The sequence below is a fragment of the Trichosurus vulpecula genome, chromosome 2, assembly GCF_011100635.1.
Source record: "Trichosurus vulpecula isolate mTriVul1 chromosome 2, mTriVul1.pri, whole genome shotgun sequence".
NCBI classification, from domain to species: Eukaryota; Metazoa; Chordata; class Mammalia; order Diprotodontia; family Phalangeridae; genus Trichosurus; species Trichosurus vulpecula.
In genome coordinates this window covers 71,242,904-71,252,048 of record NC_050574.1, presented here as the reverse complement: position 1 = coordinate 71,252,048, position 9,145 = coordinate 71,242,904, and positions in this window count along the sequence as shown.

Sequence of the window (9,145 nt, the reverse complement as noted above, 5' to 3'; positions counted from 1 at the left end):
GGTTTTGTTGCATTATCCCAAAGCACCAAGTCTTCCAGCCAGCACATATGACCCACTGAAAAGCCAGGACGGGGCCCAGATCTAGACAGGCTCCATGGGTTGTAGTCAGAGCCGTTTAGGAGGATTCCTCTGATTATCCTGTTATACAACAAATACTCAGTGAGACCTTAGTGTGGTGTGCAAATAAATATAATGTACTCTATGAAGACCCAAAAGACATCATTCTTTTGTCTCAAGGAGTTTACAATATAATGTGAATGGAAGAGGGGGGAGGAATGGAATATAAGACCTACCAAGATATCCATGACACTGAGATTCCGTGATTCAGGTATTCAGTGAAAGGCAGCATGATGCAATGAAAGGAACACTGAATTGGAATCAGATTAAGCCTCAGTTGCTTTATCTGTAAAATGAGATGGTCATACTAAGTCATCTCTATGGCCCCATCCAGCTCTAAACCTGTCAACCTTTGTGTCAGTGAGGGGAGAGGCCATGACCAAAGGGATAGAGAGGATCATAGAAGATTAACCGGACAATTTTGGTTACATACAATTTGAATGGTTTTTCACAAACAAAAGCAATGCAGGTAAAAATCTCCTAAAAATCATCCCCTCTAGAAACATAACTGGGGAAAAAAAAACTTTGCAGGAAGCTTTTTGATAAGGGGATATTTTCCAAGATATATAAGGAATAGATTCAAATTTATCAGAATAAGAAACATTCCCCAGTTGACAAATGGTCAAAGGGTAAGAATGGGTAGCTATCTAAGGAAGAAATTAAAGCTATGAATAGCCACATAAAAAAAACTGCTCCTAATCATTAATAACTAGAGCAGGGGTGGGGAACCTGCAGGTTCCTAACTCTAAGGCCAGCACTCTACATGCTACACATAATACAATGAATAATTTTAGTGCAAGAGCGCAAAGAGGCAAATATCTCCAGAAGGAAGAGTACAACCCCTGGCCTGGCCTGGTTTGCCAGAAGACATAGACCTTGAGGGAGACCCGCAGGTTCCCCACCCTTGAACTAGACAAATGCAAATTAAAGCAACTGAGGTTGACAGATTGACAAAATTAACAAAAAGGAAAATTAACAAAATTAACAAAAAAAAAATGTTGCAGAGACTACAAGAAAACAGGCACATTGTATTTTTGGAGCTAAAAATTGGTCCAGCCCTTCTGGAAAGCAATTTGTAACTGTGGCCCCCTAAAATTTACTAACTAGTCCATGTTCTTTGATGCAACAGTAGCACTACTAGGCTTATACTCCAAAGAGATCAAAGAAATAAGAAAAAGTCCTATGGGTACAAAAATATTTACCATAACACTTTTTGTGGTGGCAAAAAAAAACCTGGAAACTGCAGGGGTTCCCATCCCTTGGGAAATGGCTCAACCAGCTATGGCATAGAAATACGATGAACCGCTATTGTGCTGAAATAAATGAAGAGAATGTTTCCGAGACATTGAGAAGACTTGTGTGGATGGATGCATATGAGCATGAGCAGAAGCAGAAGAACAATTTATATTGAAACATCAACGTTGTAAAAAACAAACAACTTTGAAATACTTAAGCACCCCAGTTAGCACAGTGATCAGTCATGTTGCCAGAGGACCAATACCGATGAGGAAGAATGTTACCCAGCCCCTGACAAGGAGGTGATGGATTAACATACAGAATGAGACACACATTTTTGGATCTAATGAGATAATAATTGTACGGTGCTTAGCACAGGCCCTGGTGTGTAATGTGTTATATAAATGTTAGCTATCAATATTGTTATTGGATGTGGCCATAATGGGAATTTATTTTGCTTGACTATGCTTATTTATTAAAAAAAAAAAAAGGTTTCCTTTTTCTTTTCTTTTCTTTTTTCCCCAGTGAAGAGAGGTACACAGGAGAAAAAATACTTGATAATTGGAAAAACAAATCTCTCTGGCTCATTTTCCCACACAGGGCCCCTGGTAATGTCAGTATCTAGCTCATTTTCTCTGAAAAGGTCCTTAGCTCCCCAGCAAAACATTCAGGCTAACTAGACATTAAACACAGAAAAAAAAAGTTTGATTTATGCAACAACAAAAAATGCAAAAAGAACTTCTAGTTAAGCCCATAGATAGTCAAGAAAACTCCCCACACAGCCAATATCTGAACCCACATCTTTTTGTTTCCAAGTCCTGTGTGACTCTGGGCAAGTAACTTTAAACTCCCTTATTCTGTTCTCACATCTGTAATATGGGGATAATAATAGCCCCAATCTCACACGGTTGTCAAGAGGATCAAATGAGACATCTGTATAGGAAGGTTGATTATGTAAAGCACCCCAAAAACCTCATAGCATCATCAAAATGTTAATTATTCTTATCAGTAGCCTCATTGTTCTCATCTTATAGTCAGTGGAATTCAGATTAAAACATAGTCCAGGGACAAAGTCACTATCCTATGTTTTTTCATGTTTAGTATTCGGTGAACTGTTTTGAAAGTCGATAAAATGATTGGGAAGGAGAAGAAAAAACATTTATGTAATAACATTTACTATGTGCCAGTTACTGTGTTAAATACTTTACAAATATTTCTATCTCATTTGATCCTTACAATAACCCTGGGAGGTAAGTTCTATAATTATCCTTATTTTACAGATAAGGAAACTGAGGCAAATAGAAGTTAAGTGACTTGCCCAGTGTCACATATATAGTAAGTATCTGACACAGGATTTGAACTCCAGTCTTTCTGACTCCAGGCCCAGAGCTCTAACCACTTTATGACCTAGGTGAGCGATCACTTTTTCTAATTGAATTAAACCTTGGCAACGTTAGCTCATCTCTTGTAGACTTAGCAAAAGAGAGCTTTAGAAACAAACAAAACAAAGATAGGATACATACTTTCTCCTTTTCCCCCTCTCTTCCCCATCCCCCGGCCTTGGTTTCTTCTACTAGTCTCTATATTTCCAAAGCTTTGCATTCTATACAGTTTGGATGTTCTGAGTATTCACAATAGATAACGTCAATTTAAAGCTTTGTTTTTGCATTTTTGTGGGGTCAATGTTATGTCCAGGCAAATGTGAGCGGCAATTTTGTCTGGCATGATCCTCCAGGTACAGGATACTATTTAGTGTTTGGGATTGTTACTGTTATCTTAATTTTTCTCATATTTTTAATGGGGTTCAGAGACACATGGCCCAAAGATAAGCTCCCATACTATCATTCTCTTATGCTTAATGTTCTACAGACTCACGCTCAGGGGGATAAAAGGACACGTTGTGTAGTTGAATAAAAGTATTAGGATATAAGCTCAGCCTTGATGTAAATGCAACGAAAACATCCATGGAACAACTCCAATAGGAGCCAACACAACTGGGACTAATACGCACCTCATCCTGCTCTTGAATAGTTTTTTTTTTTTTTTTGCTATTCTAGGTCTTTATATTTCGAAGATTTTTCCTTCCATGTAGAGTGGAGATTGTCAGCTGGGTGGTATGGTGGATAGAGCACCGGACCCGGAGTCAAGAAGACTCATCTCCCTGAGTTCAAATCCAGTTTCGGACACTTACCGGCTGTGTGACCCTTGTGTGGCAAGTCACTTAACCCTGTTTACCTCAGTTTCCTCATGTGTGAAATGAGCTGGAGAAGGAAATGGCAAACCACTCCAGTATCTTTGCCAAGAAAAACCACAAATAGAGTGACGAAAAGTTGGATGGGACTGAAACGAATCAACAACAAACAAAAAGACTGGAGATAGGAATATTTAGGATAGAGACTTTCAGAGGTATGCTGGAACCAGTTAATAAAGGCTTAGAAAAAACGGTTATTACATTTTCAATGTGAGCATTTACACCTCTAAGATTGGCAAATGTTGTAAATTAGGGCTTGATTCATTGTCTTGTTGATTCTTTAGACTTAAAAAGGTGATGGAGGAAGTATTAATAATGCAGATTAAATTAAAAAGTGTGTAATGTGCACACTGTTCTTCCAAAGTACCTATTGTTAAATATTTACCAGCACCCCCATGGTCAGACATATGTATATTAAAAACATTGTTCTTCATTTTTTATGGATCAGCGTTATGTAAAGGTGATTATAGGAAATATTTTGGCCCATAAGGAAGGTCTGAGGGGTAGCTGGTGGTGCAATGGATAGAGTTGTTGTTGTGTGTACTTTGTTCTCAAAGAGGACGATGACATCAGGAAGATGATGCCATGACTTGCCAGTGAATTGGATTTAAGTGAGGGAGAGCTGTACAAGGTCACCAGCCTCACTTTCTCCTCTGGAACCATCTTGGTCCAGTGGCAAGATATACGTCAGGCTGACTGGAGATGGCCCCCAATGGATAGAGTACAATGACCCTGGAGTAAGGAGGACCTGAGTTCAAATTTGACTTCAGACACTAACTAGCTGCATGACCTTTCGAAAGTCACTTAACCCAATTGCCTACAAAACAAAACAAACAAACAGCAACAACAAAAAAGGATGGTCTGATTTCAGTACAATTTATTGGTTGGATTTTCCAGGCTATTTTGGGCCCTTATTTGTAGTCAAGTCAAATTAACAAATATTTATTAAATGCTTACATTGTTCTAAGCACCTTCCAAAGAATAGCCAAAAAGCATGCAAAGAAGGCCAAAAACCTAAAAACAAAATCAAATAGCCCCCACCCTCAAGGAGCTTACAATCTAATGGGGGGAGACAACTATGGCCGGACAAGATAAATTGGAGAGAATTGACAAAAGAAAGGCACCAAGACTAAGGAGCCCTAGGAAAGGCTGCTGGTAGAAGGTGGGACTTCAAGGGGGATTTGTCCCTGTCAGTCCCCAAGAGATGGTGGGCTTCCCATGTAGAATCTCTCCCAAGTCACTGCTTACAGGGTGTCCCACAGGCACTACATTTTTACAGCCTCCCACCTTGAAGAGTCTGTGCTGATCCCTAAAAGCTACAGACTCCTCAGAGTTTTCTGGTAGCAATGACTTGGCCCTGAATTGCCATCATAAATCCCTGTGTCCACATTCAGATGTGTATGACTCATACATTTGTTCCATATTCCTCTGGTCATGATGATGATAATGATTCCCCTGTGAGGAAAGAGTTCTGGATCCCTAGAGAGCTGACCTCATTCGTGGCCCTGCACGGTTCACCTAAACAAAGGTCAAGGTCTGGGTACACCTCTGCAGGTGGTTCACAGTTCCTTGGTCTAAATGATAATCTTGCTGCAGCAGATGGCCAGCCTGCCTCTGTCTCTATCCTGGCCCTAGACCTCTGGGCTTTTTATTGGAGATAGTTCCCCTTTGCTTCGTTATTTCTCTGTGGATTCCCCTCTCCTGGGGGCTGGCAGTGAGACCTGAGTAGATGACAATGGTCTAGAGGCCTGTCACTGCCCCCAGATCCATGCCCCGGATGCCGCTTCTCCATCTGCATGCAGCCTGTATGGTCCCCCTTTGTTGGAAGCAGCTTCTCTCTTATACAAGCTTGCATCCTGGGAGTCATTCAGATGCACAAGGGTCTCACCCAGTTCTTCTTGGTGCACGCCCCCTACATTGCTATTCCTTATCTTCTTCCAGAGTGGTTTGGCTGGCAATTCAAAGCAGAATGAAAATTTAGAATCGTTCCAATGAGGAAGCATGCTACCTGCCTTCTGGCAGAGAAGTGATGGTCTCAAAATGGAGAATGAAACATGCATTTTTAGATGTGACTGATGTGGGATTGTTTGGCTTGACTGTGCATATTTTAAAATTAATTTTTATTTTTGTTCTGAGCTTAACAAACACCAGAGAGTGGGACATGCATATATATGTATATGTATACACACACACATATAAAACATACAGACATCAGAGGACTGTATTTTTAATGACAGGCCTCCATTGTGCACAACTTAACTATACATATCAGTCTGTTTTCCTTTTTTTTTTTAAGGAGGTAGGAAGGAGAAAAAAAATGCTCGTCAATTTAAAAAATTACTAGCTACACAAACAGCCAGAAAAAGGTGCTCCACTAGACAAAGCGGAGGAGGCCCAAGGGGACCGTGTAGAACCTAAAGGGGGTAGTGACCTGAGAACACAACCCCTTATAAGGGCTTTCTCTCTTCTGTGGCTTTTCCATCTGATTTTATGATTTGTCTCGTATATAATAATAATAATAGCATTTATTAGACACTTTAGGTTTGCAAAGCATTTTCCACCCTCGTTTGATCCTCACAACAACCCTGAGAGGCAGGTGCTATTATTGGCCCTATTTTACAGATGTGGAAACTGAGGCAAGATTCCTACAAAGAGTCAACAAGTAGTTATTAAGCACCATGGTCCAAGCACTGTGCTAGGTGGTGGGAATTCAAAGGCAAAAATTAAAAAGTCCCTGCCCTCGAGGGGCATTCTAACCATGCAACAATGTATTATCTAAGTGAGTATCTAATCTAAGAATGTGAGTATCATAATGGAGAGAGGATGGACCTAGCATTTGGTGTACTGCCTGGCACCCAGTAGGTGCTTAATAAGGGTTTATTGATCATTCGATTGATTAACCTAGGAGTTGGGAAAACTTGGAAAGATGCCTTCCACACATGTTAGCTGTGCCACCAAAGGTAAATCACTTAAGCTTTCACTGCCATCCCCCATCCCCCATCCAAATCTTTAAGATTATAAGTCCCAGAACAAGTTGCTGATCTGCATCAGTGGAGTGACTTTCCACACTGGGTGTCCTTCACACTATCAAAACCACAGATCTGTATAAAAAAAACCACTCACAAAAATACTTATCTCATGAGGTTGTTGTGAGCATTAATGAAGATAATAATGGCTAATATTTATATAGAATTTGAAAGTTTGCAAAATGCTTTATGTGTGTTATCTCAGTTGATTCTCATGAGACCCCTGTGACGTTTAGTGCTGTTGTCCCCATTTCACAGAGGAGGAAACTGAGGCTGAGAGGATCAGTATCTTTCACAAGGTCATCTGGCTAAGTGAGTGTCTGACTCTGGATTCAAATTCAGGTCTTCCTGACTCCTAGGTACAAGATTTTATCCATCCTTCTACGTAGCTCATGTATAAGCTGTGAAGTATTATATAATACTTGCTCTTGCTAACACCGTATCCAAATGGCCAAAGAAGTACAATCTAGGCTTATCTCTCATAGATTTTCCCGCTCCCTTCAACCCTCCCTCGTCCTCCACCCTACCCCCACCCCCCAAACCTCATGAGGTCTTATTCAAACTTCGTATGTTTTCCCACTGCCCATTACACGGAATCATTCTCCATCAACCATGATACTGAATGCGCTTATTGAAAAATGCAATTATTTTTGGACATTCTCTTTATTAGTTATCTAGCTGCCATGCTTCCCACGATGGAGAAGTGCTCTGGGATGGCACTGTGAGCTCCTTTGGACACAGACATGAATTCTTGACTTGCCCTGGGTAGATGGTCGGCAGCATCCTACTGCCCTCTTGTGGACAGCACATGTCAGATGCAAGGCTCTGGTGACCTGTGCCTGGAATCAGACAGAGCATGTGTCTCTTAGACAGCTGTGGTCGCTTCCAGTTTCTGTCCTGGTGGATGATTGCAGCTGGAGCCCTGAGGGCCAGACTCATCATGAACCCTGCTGAAGCTGCTGGCAAATAGTCCAATTCTTTGCCTCCCACCCTAAATTTAGGACCATAACCCGAGCAAATGACAGGCTATCAATCCATGTTAAATCAACCAAACTGGGAAATTAAGCTCACTTTGACTGCAGACCTTGGGCTCTTTTGGACAATTAATTTTCTATCAGTCTGACATTTACGGCAGGTGGCTTGTCCAAGTGATTCATCTCTCTTCCAGTGCCCACTAGAGGACAGCAGTGCCCAGCACTCTGGATCTAATGGGTATGGCCAGAAGGGAAGCAACGTCTCTATGTCTGTCTGTAATGTACTAGCTCCTCAGAAAAAAAAGGAGATCAGAGGTGGCTGCCATCTGTGATAATAATTATAATGAACTCCTCTGCACACAGATACAGAGCCACAACTAGGAATTTGCGAACCTAGGCACAGCAAGGTGGTACAGTGGATAGAGAATGAGTCTTGGGGAAGTTGGGAAGTCCTGAGTTCAAACTCAGCCTCAGACACCTACTAGCAGTGTGACCCTGGGCAAGTCACTTAACCTCTGTTTGTCTCAGTTTACTCATCTCAAAATTGGGATATAACACCTATCTCCCAGGGTTATTGTGAGGCTCAAATGAGATAATATTTGCACAGTGCCTAACACATAATAGGCACTATATCAATCAAATGAGATAATATTTGCATCATTAGCTATCATTATTATTACTGTTATTATTATAGCTAATACCTGGAGAAAGTAGTCAGTCAACAAGTATTTATTAAGCGCTTACTGTATGCCAGGCATTATGCTAAACACAAACTCCGACTAGGACAAATTGCAGGTGTGTGCTGGGGTGGGGGTGGGGTGTAGGCTATGGCCTGAGGACAAGGAAACAGATAATACCTTCAGGGCCCTGCTGGAGGGGCTGCTTTCTCTAAATTTAGCAATCCAGCAAATCTTAAATAGAAATGAGGGCCACTAATCCATACGTAAGGATCCCTACAGACTGCATGGTGACTTAATTTGTAATATTATGTGCACTTTATTATAGTTTTATTTGTTTTGTTAACTATTTCCCGGTTACATTTTAGCCCGGTTAGGGTACACTCAGAAGCATGGTGGGTCCCGTGCATGTCGGACTTCTCTGCTCCAGATCAAAGGCCCGGTTACCCTGCCCTAGTTACCACTCCGCTGGTATGGTGTTCTGTGCTCTTCTAAGCCTTTCCCTCATTTTAGCTTCCCCATAATTCTGTCAGCCAAGGAGAGTGGTCGTTCTCTTTTTCCTCTCCTTTTTGCAGCTAGGGAGCTAAGGCCCAGACACTGGCCCAGAATCCTGCATGAAGTAAAGGGGCCTATTGGTCATGTGTCTTGACCCCCGGACCAGCACCCTAGGATCCTCCATCACAGAGTCTGTGGGGAAGTTGGAAGAGAGCATAATAAAGCCAGGGCCCAGTAAGGTCTCCAGGGCACTGGTTCTCTTCTCCCTGGAAGAGTACAAGCTATCACAAAGCATGTCAAGGAAACCCGGGGTGAAAAGGGTGGGAAAAGGAAAGATTCCTTCTTAACATTCTTCTTAAAATTCAGTTG